Source organism: Phaenicophaeus curvirostris, chromosome 32 (genome assembly GCF_032191515.1).
Source record: "Phaenicophaeus curvirostris isolate KB17595 chromosome 32, BPBGC_Pcur_1.0, whole genome shotgun sequence".
NCBI classification, from domain to species: Eukaryota; Metazoa; Chordata; class Aves; order Cuculiformes; family Cuculidae; genus Phaenicophaeus; species Phaenicophaeus curvirostris.
In genome coordinates this window covers 1,037,128-1,046,576 of record NC_091423.1, presented here as the reverse complement: position 1 = coordinate 1,046,576, position 9,449 = coordinate 1,037,128, and positions in this window count along the sequence as shown.

The window sequence follows — 9,449 nt, the reverse complement described above, 5'->3', positions numbered from 1 at the left end:
TTTAGATAGGAGTTGGGTTTTGCACAGAAAAAAGAACATCTCTCATTCTGAGTGCTTATAATGTAAATCTACTAGATGCAGTAATTTAACATACATTTATTTCAGTGTAAATTAAAATTTGACACACGTAATTGCTCTTTTGCGTCTGTGTTGTAAATGAGGAGAAACAGTGGTGATGTATCACAGTAATCAGAATGAGCATGCAAGAAGAAGAGAAGAAGGATTACCTGTGAGAATTCAAGGTAATTTTCTGTCACAGCAGACACTCCTTGGGAGTACCAGAATGATGTTCTTAGTTCTACTAGTTCAGTAAGGAAGAAACCCTATCATCGGGGATGAGGTGCTGAGGGACATGGTTTAGTGATTGATAGGAATGGTTGGACTGGATGATCCAGTGGGTCCTTTCCAACCTAGTGATTCTATGAGTCTATGATTCTAGGATCTCCACTAATAGTTCAATTTGCTTTCTGTCTTCTAGGACCACCTTACAGCTTGTCAAGAACAGACTGAGGTGCCACAGGCAAGGTGGGCAGCAGGAACAGCAAAGCACTCCTCCTAAGACAAAGGATGAACTGGACCAGGCCAGCACTCCCGCAGATGTGAGAGATATCAACCTGTGAGGACAATGGCACAGAAAGTCACGGTTGCACCCCTAGCCCCTTTATTTTTTTTAATATTATTTTTAGAGTGAATTTTTTTTTAATCTGGTCCTATATAGAATGTATTTAAAGCTCTTTTAGGTAAAAAAATTATACAAAAACTGAGTATTGCAAAAAACCCCCATTGATGCCTATGATGTTCTTTAGAAGGCAATTCCGCAATATATTTGGTAATTGCTATTTGATTATGTATCAGCGATATTAAATGCTTGTAAAAATATACAAGGTAGCTGGATAAATATAAGCCAGCATTTGTGGGAACAAAGTAATAGAGCATACTCATCTGTCTGTTAAGAACTAGTGCATACATCCCTTTTTGAGATTTAAGAAAGGAATTGTGTGTGCGGCTTTATGGCCTGACTAGATTGCAAAGCAATAGAATAAGGGATTCAGGGCAAAGTGGGAAAAGATCCCTGAAGCAGTGGAACGATTTTGAATGCAGAAGAGATTTGCTGATCTGCCACCTCTATTGTTAGTCAGAAGTGTTTGTTGGATTGTATGTTACTCTTGTTTATTCTTGCTGTCTGTGGTAGCTGCTACCTAAGAAAGAAAATACTTTATTTTGCCAACCAGAAGAGCAGGTGGTGGGGGTTTTGAGTTGGTATTTTTTGGTTTATTTTTTGCTTTTTTTCCCAAATTCCCCTCTCCCTTCTGGACTTTTTCTGCTTTTCCTTCAGAAATGGTTCATTGCAAACACAGCAGCCATGAAGACATTTAAATGATGTTCTGATCATCTTCCTTTTTAACACATTCTCACTCTGTTAAAGAAGATGAGATTTGATTTGATCCTTCTACTGCCTACCCATCTTCCCCCACAACTCGATGATCCTGGAGGTCTTTTCCAACCCAGTGATTCTGTGACAGCCATCCTACATTAGCAAACATACCTTCACAGGGAGCATGGCAGAGGGTGCCCAGACAGTGGGATAGGGACTGGGCTGTAGCACAGCTGCCCACGGTTAGTGTAGGCATGACGTCCACTGCATTCACGTGGTTTGCTCCCCTCTGTGTCATAGATAGGGTGTACGCAGGCGTGGTATTTAGGATGCCTCCCCTGGCGGAGCTTGAGGCCATTTCCTCTTGTCCTGTCCCCTGTCACTTTGCCGGGGCTAAGGCTGTCCTCAGCTGCAGTGACATACTCAAAAAATACAAACCACGTGGTTAGAACCAGAAGTGTGCTTCTGTATTTGAAGTCTAGAAAACCTAGAACTTGAGCATTTTTCACAGTAGCATCAAAATTAAAATGCTGCATAGTACTCCTTTTAAGAGAAATTAAAAAATATGAAACTGCTATTGCAAACGAGCTGTGAGGCTTTTTATTCTTTGAATTGCAGAAACCATAAGCCTTCCTACTGATTAAAAAAAGGACTTTGCTTGTTATACTTTCACAAGTGCCAAAAGATTGGCACCACTGCTAAAAGTGTTTCTCTCTCAGCTTCCTAGTTTTAATACTTTTCCCCCTCTCCTTACTGTACTGTAGGAGCCACCTCATAAGCAATTTATTTATATTCCAGCATATATTTATATTCTCTTGTAAAAGAGAAAAAAACTGTTAGTCCCATTTTTATACAATTTGTGTCTGAATAATTGGATGGCTTTTAATTACTCAGCAAACCACCTGGCGACTGGATTTTTTCTACTATGCTTATTACCGTGTTCTCATGTACCTCAAAAATCACTCTTGGTTGCACAGTTTCTGTTCATATACTTATTGTCTCACAATATGCCTTTTAAGAGGTATGGATGTTTATGTGGTCAGGGAGGCGAGAAAGTGCAGTGGTAGATATGATCAGTTTAAACAAAAGTTTTTAGAAAGTATCATAGAATCATAGAATCACCAGGTTGGAAAATACCCACTGGATCATCAAGTCCAACCATTCCTATCAAATACTACACCACGTCCCTCAGTGCCTCGTCCACCTGTCCTTTAAACCCCTCCAGGGAAGATGACTCAACACCCTCCCTGGGCAGCCTCTGCCTGTGCCCAATGACCCTTTCCATGAAACGCTTTTTCCTTCCTAATGTTCAGCCTAAGGTATGTGAGGTAGTAAAGTCTTCATTGCCTTTTAAAAGGTCTTCTTTGTTCAGTGCTGTCATTTTTATTAATAACCTGTTCTTTTGACTAGTTTAAAGAGGGTTCTATGAAAACTGTTTTGGTGGGATTAGGTATGCTGTATGGACAACAAACTCAACTTGACCCAAGATTTCTCTCTTGGTTTCATTCATTCATTGTGAAGATAGCACAAAACAAGATGTGGTTCTAGATAGATGGTGTTAGCAGGGACTTAAAATGTGAACTATTGAATGTTGCAGTCACAAAACAAGTTTTCCTCTAAAACATAGTTACTGTGTAGGCAAATTCTGGCATGTTCCTTCTGTGAAATGGTCCCATGAGATCTAAAGAGAGCAAAGTCCTACAAATGGTAAGCTACTGGATCAAAACATTGTGGAAATTAAACTGAGCTTGTGTAAAAGTGTTCATAAATATACAGAATGCATCGTTTTGTCACTGAATGAAATATTTAAGTCTTCACTCAGTTATTAGTTGCATTTAAAAGGTTACTGCAAAAATTACGTTGTTTTGCTTTCTATAAGCTTTGGGAAAACTGTGAGTAAGAGGAGAGGGCTTTGTGGTGCAACCAAAGGGAAGAAATGAGCCTCCACACACCGAGTCTCTGTCCTCAGCCTGTGCCCAGGAGGCAGGATCTTCACCCTTTACCTTTCTCACTTCCAGGTCTCCTAATTGTGGATGCTTGCCTTGAATTGACCTCCAGTGTGACCTCAGCGTCTCTCATTCTCCACTGCCATCTGGTGGTAGTTTTCTACTGAATTTCAGGCGTTTGAGCATCCCTGGAGAAAGAGAGGTATTCGAACAAAACTGTGAGTGGGACATAACCAGCTGGAGGATGAGGAATTAATTCAGGACTCCTGAACAAAAGTAGTTTCCCTCAAGTTTTCTAGCCTCCTCAAGTTCAGTCTCTCTTCTTCTCCAAGAAGGATTTTATTTCAATTTCTTTGGATTTGATTCTTACACACAGCAAAATATTTATCTTTCTGGAGTGCCCTGACAGTATTTTCCAAGTTAATTAAGACTTGGCCTAACATTACAGGAATTTACAACAGAAATGGATGAAATTTGGATGTGATTTTCCTTGATGGCTAGCAGCACCAGAGTTAAAGATTAAATCTGTAATCTAAGTGAAGTGCAAAGCTTGCAGAATGGGAACTGACTAAAATGGGACTGTAAAACCCGAGGGTGCAGAACTGCAGGAGGATCACTAGATGTAATGTAGCTCATGCAGACGCAGCTATTCCTGGAGCTCCACCAGGAGCTGCCTGGGGTTTCCTAGCCTTATGGAAAGTAAAATGTTTAACTGAACCTTCCCACTTCTCCAACAGCTCACCTGAAGGCCTTCATCCCCTGAATGACTTCATCCACCAGAAAGCCTGCAGATTGATTTGAATTTTTACACCTGTGCGGTTGTAACCCCTGTGAGCAAATTGGACTGAGGTGTTCAGCTTGAAACCAATTCCTCTGTGCAGTTTGAACATCTGAAAGTGGGAGAAGGCCATCTGAGTATTTGTGGAAGCAGATGTCTTCTATAGTCCTGTGTGTGCCCCTGGGGGGAGCAGGTAGTGGTGAAGTTTGGGAGCTTTCTGACTAATCATGTGGCTGAGTTCTCCAGATCTAGAGTTGGGGTGTGTACAGCTCGTTTCAGTTAAGCTCTCAGGGTGTTGTTGCTTGTGCCTGACCTCTCTGGCTCTCTGTTGGCCACTGGAGCCCATCCATAAAGACGAGTGCTCGAAGGAGGTTTGCTTTTATGCTGAAAGTTATGGAAGTGCTGCAGTTCAAAGATGGAGCATAAGTGGAAGTAATAGTTTATGAAGGGAGAATCCAAAATAGTTGCATTTCAATTTTTCTGACAAAAGGCAGGACTAGGGTTGCGTGTGGAATATGTGAAAATTATCCCGGTTGTTTGGTGTTCTGTGCTAGAATAGCCAGAGGGTGTGGTTAGGAGGGAGCAAAGCTTTTGTCTGCCTGTTACTGGCTGGGATGCTCTGTTCCAGACCTCTTTTTTTCCTGCTAAAGTAGACAGGAGAAACTTGTTAAACAGGAAATTGTGCTACAAATGTGGCATGCAACATGTATGCCTTTTGACTGCTGGTAAATGTTTTAAAAACTTTGGAGTTGCATGAACTTCTTGCAATTGTTGAATATTTTCTGTTTGCAGGGTTGGTAGCATTATATGAAGAACCAGAGGAACCAAGTAGTGCACCGGAGTATCCTTTTTATCCTTGTGAATGGTTCATAGAGATCTCACGCCAAACAGCAATACTGCTACTGACTCGTAGAAGAGCTGAAGAGGCTGATTTAGAAGACGTATGCTGAGAATATGGCTTTTATGGATGCCTTTTAGCCAATAATTGCATTCTTACAAGCTAACAAAGTTTGACAGAATGCAAGAGAACTGTGTGTGCGCCAGCAATTACAATGTTAAGTTATAGGCCGTTACAGAATGACTTGTAGCATTAGATTTGAGTATTTACAGTATCTGTGGCTTCTGAAGTCTTTAATGATACAAGAGAGACAAGAAAGGAACATCTTGTGTTTCTTGCTGGTTTTAAGCAGCATCCCCTTTTGGCTCTCACTTCTGTTTCTTGTTTATTCCTTGTAACTTCAAAACTTCTACATTTAAGAGAGGAAAAGAGGAGGAGGGTGTAGTGAAACATGAGAATTTCTACTGTGTCAACTGATGTCTTGTTTTTGTTCTTTTTTTTTCCTTAGGGACTGTACCAATGAACTTGAAAAGCTTTCTTATTGTTGTAACTTCTTCCTGGAGAATAAAAAAATTGTAATAATCTTGAGCAGTTTAATGCAATTTTGGTCATGCATATTGCAGCACTGACTTCATTGTAAGTGTGAAAACTAAAATGCAGTTCTGCTGTCTAACTGAAGAAATACTTAACATCTGAACATCAGCTTTCTGAAGCATCATCTGGGAGCTTCAGTTCCTGAGAATCCAGAAATAGAGACACTTTGCTTGGAAGTGGCAGAGATGCAATTAAAATATGAAGCTGTGTTGGAAGAAAAGAAAAACCTGAAAATAAAGGTAAAATATAAGTATAAATATAAAGTCTACAATAGTATTCCTTAGCAGTTCCATATTACACAACAAGAATGGTACTTAGAACTAACTTTCTCCCATTAAAGTAATAATTGTTCTGACATTGTTTTGCCTTGCTGCTGAGGAATGCTGATAGAATTCATTGCAGTAAAGACTTTTTTTATTGTTTGTTTTTGGTTTTTTTTTCTGGTGGGACACTTCTTATGTTCTATAACATGGAATAGCATTGCTAAACCTGGGATTTAATTTCTTTAGTGAATGTATATCTTACTGGGGCTAATGCCGTGTCTCTGTTCAATCCTGTCTGGATGTGTTCGTGTTGACTGATATTATGTAGCTTATGCTTCTGTGAGGCTTATGAAAAAGAAGAATGCTAATGGCTGAGAGAGCTGGGGTTGTTTAGTCTGGAGAAGAGGAGGCTGAGGGGAGACCTCATTGCTCTCTGCAGCTACCTGAAAGGAGGTTGTGGAGAGGAGGGAGCTGGGCTTTTCTCCCAAGTGACAGGGGACAGGACGAGAGGGAATGGCCTCAGGCTTCACCAGGGGAAGTTTAGGCTGGACATCAGGAAAAAATTTTTCCCAGAAAGGGTCATTGGGCACTGGAACAGGCTGCCCAGGGAGGGGGTTGAGTCACCTTCCCTGGAGGGGTTTAAGGCACGAGTGGACGAGGTGCTGAGGGACGTGGTTTAGTGTTTGATAGGAATGGTTGGACTTGATGATCCGGTGGGTCTCTTCCAACCTGGTGATTCTATGATTCTAATGTATCTCTTGTAAAGGCTTTCAAAGGGCAAATGGAAGGAGGGCTATTGTATATTAGTTTGCGTGTGACCTGGCAGACTTGGATGTAGCAGGATGTTACCAGTGGAGGGACTCCTATCCATGTGGAACTGGCACTTTTCAGCTAAAATTATCTAGGTATTTCTGACACAAGAGTGGATCTGAAGTGCCAGCTGAGGCACAGCTGTTCTGTAATGGGTTCACAGGCTGTGAAACAGCTCTGGGGAGCAAACAACTTGCCTTTATGAGAGGTTACTGACTATAAACCTAATGACGTTGCAGAATGGAACCTTTGAGAACCTTGATAAGCTGGAGGCTTATGTGCTGCTGTAGGTTTCCATGCAATTGTTGGAAGAGGGTGGCTGTTCTTTTATGTGACCATCACTCTGGGTTTGTTACTGGGAAACAACCACCCCACTTTAGTTCCAGGAGGAGGGGTTCTTGGTCATTACTCCTTTGTATTTCTCTCCTGGAGTGCCCTTTTGCTGTCTTAGTAGCTCTCAACCTCCTCTGTTATCCACTGTGAGTCCTTCCAGCTACATTTGTTATTTCTTACTAGGAATGATACTGAAAATGCTGGCAAATAAACTCTCTAAGACTCATTATGGAGTTTTACAAAACAAGCATCCTTTATTACAGTGTTGGATGGATGGAGAAATAATTCCATCGATTGTGCCTAACGACGCAAGCTTGTTGCAGAATTGATTTCCCATCTGCCTGCATATGTATAACATTTCCCAGTAATCTCATGTATATTCTGTTACTTCCAAGAATTAATTTTAATATCATTATGAACTTCACAAAAGGCAAATCTCCCCTAATTTGTACCAGTTCCCTTGTCTGTTCAACTGTGCATTCTTTAGGTAAGGTGAACCTATAAACAAATGGAAATGATAACATAAGACACATCTGTCCAGCACGTAATATACCTAACACAAGGTGTTATTCCTAGCGAAAACAGTGTCTGACAAACATGCTGGGAGACACGCTGTCTGAAAAGCAGCAGCTGGCTTTCAACAAAATAGTTACTTGGATGAGTCTTAAATGAAGTTAGAAAACTGATTCTACTTTAGCTCAAACCAGAATATCCCAGTTTTGCAACAGTTGCTACTTCTTGCATCATATCCCTCCTTTTCTTTTGGACCCGTTGATTCTCATCTAAAGGTCCACACCTTTCTTCTCGCAAGATAACAAGCAAAGCAGAATGACACTAACATTGTTAGCCCAGCTGGGCTTTCCCCTCAGGCCTCTGTACCCCCTTGATTCCCATGTGGTGAGCAGTTGGGGATTGCTGTTCTGCAGTCCATGTAGCAGCAACCTTCTTAGTCGGTGAATAATGAATCCGAGGTCCTTTTCCAGCTTACTTCACAGCTCTGTATATAGTCAAAAGTACTTTGTACGGTCCTTTCCACCTGGGTTCGGAGGCCCAGGACTTGATATACACTCAGTCTCCAAGCTGGAATGGATGTGCTGGCGTATCAAGGCCTGGAATTTGTTAGCAGTCACTAATTTCTGCAACTCCTAGAGAGTCCTTCCTAAAGACAGCAAATAGTTATTAATGTCCAAGTTCCCTTGAGTGGTGATATCTCCTGGGATATGTGGCATCTCCATGTATCCTCATGGGATAAGGCCTCCTTGTCAAGGTTGAATTAAAATTCTTAATAATGTTAAAGGTAGAGCTTCTACTCAGGTCATAGAAGTTTCCTGACATGTTTTACCCAACTGCAACTTCAAAGTATAATTCATTCTCTCTGCTTTCCCACTAAACTGAGGCCTGTAAGGCATATGCAAATCCCAAGATATTCCTAGGACACTGCTTATTTGTTTGATTACTTCTGCCACAAAATGAGGACTTCTGTCTGAAGACCTTTCTTAAGGCACCCCAAACCCTGCAATAATTTATTTAAGTAAAATTTTTACCAATTCTCTTGCCTTAGCGGTGCGAGATGGGAAAGCCTCTGTCTGGCCCAAAAAGGTTTCTACTAAAACTAGAATGTGTCTATATCCTTATTTTTGGACTAACTTAGTAAAATCTATTTGCCACTCTCCAGGGGAATTTCCTGCCTTAACATTCCCAAGTATTACTCGATTATTGAGATCAGGATTGTTTCTTTGGCATACCCCACACTTTTCCACACAGAAGGAACAACTTTTGTCATGGCTTTTCCTGTAACTACTTTCTTTAAGTGTTCTAAAAGATTTTCAGTTCCTCGGTGTACTTTATAATGCTCTACTTGGCCAATTCCCTTAAAGGAATAGGAGGCATTACCACCAGGGGGTATGACAAAGTCCTTCGCCTGCTCCTTCGCTTGTTGTGTCCTAATCAATTCAAGCATCATATCTAGGAACTGTTTCTGGCAATTTTATGCCCTTATCTGGTGCTAAGGCCACGATGCCTGTTTCTGCAACCTCTTTTGCAGCTTTATTAGCTAATTGATTTCACAATATGGTATTAGATTTCTCCAGCTGATGTGCCTTACCATGCATAGTACCCACTTCTGTAGGTTGGTAATTTTTTCATTTGTTCTCTATACTTGATTCCAGTCCCTTGTTCTGTTAAGCTCCCTCTCCTTCCATGTGGCTCCAGGGGTGTGCACAACTCCCATGTTTGGAGTCTGTCCAGATATCTACTTTCTTGTCTCGACTTAAATCCAAGGCCCTGGTTAGGGCCACTAATTTGGTTTTCTGAGCAGAGGTGGTTGATGGCAAAGCACAAGCTTCCACTACTGAGCTTATTGTGGTAGCTGCATACCCTGACAACCTCTTTCCTCCTTGCACAGAGCTGCTCCTGTCTGTAAATAATCCCTAATTTGCACTCTGAAGTGGTTGATCTTTAAGGTCCAGGTGGCTGGAATATACTTCTTCAGTCGTCTGCCAACAATCATGCT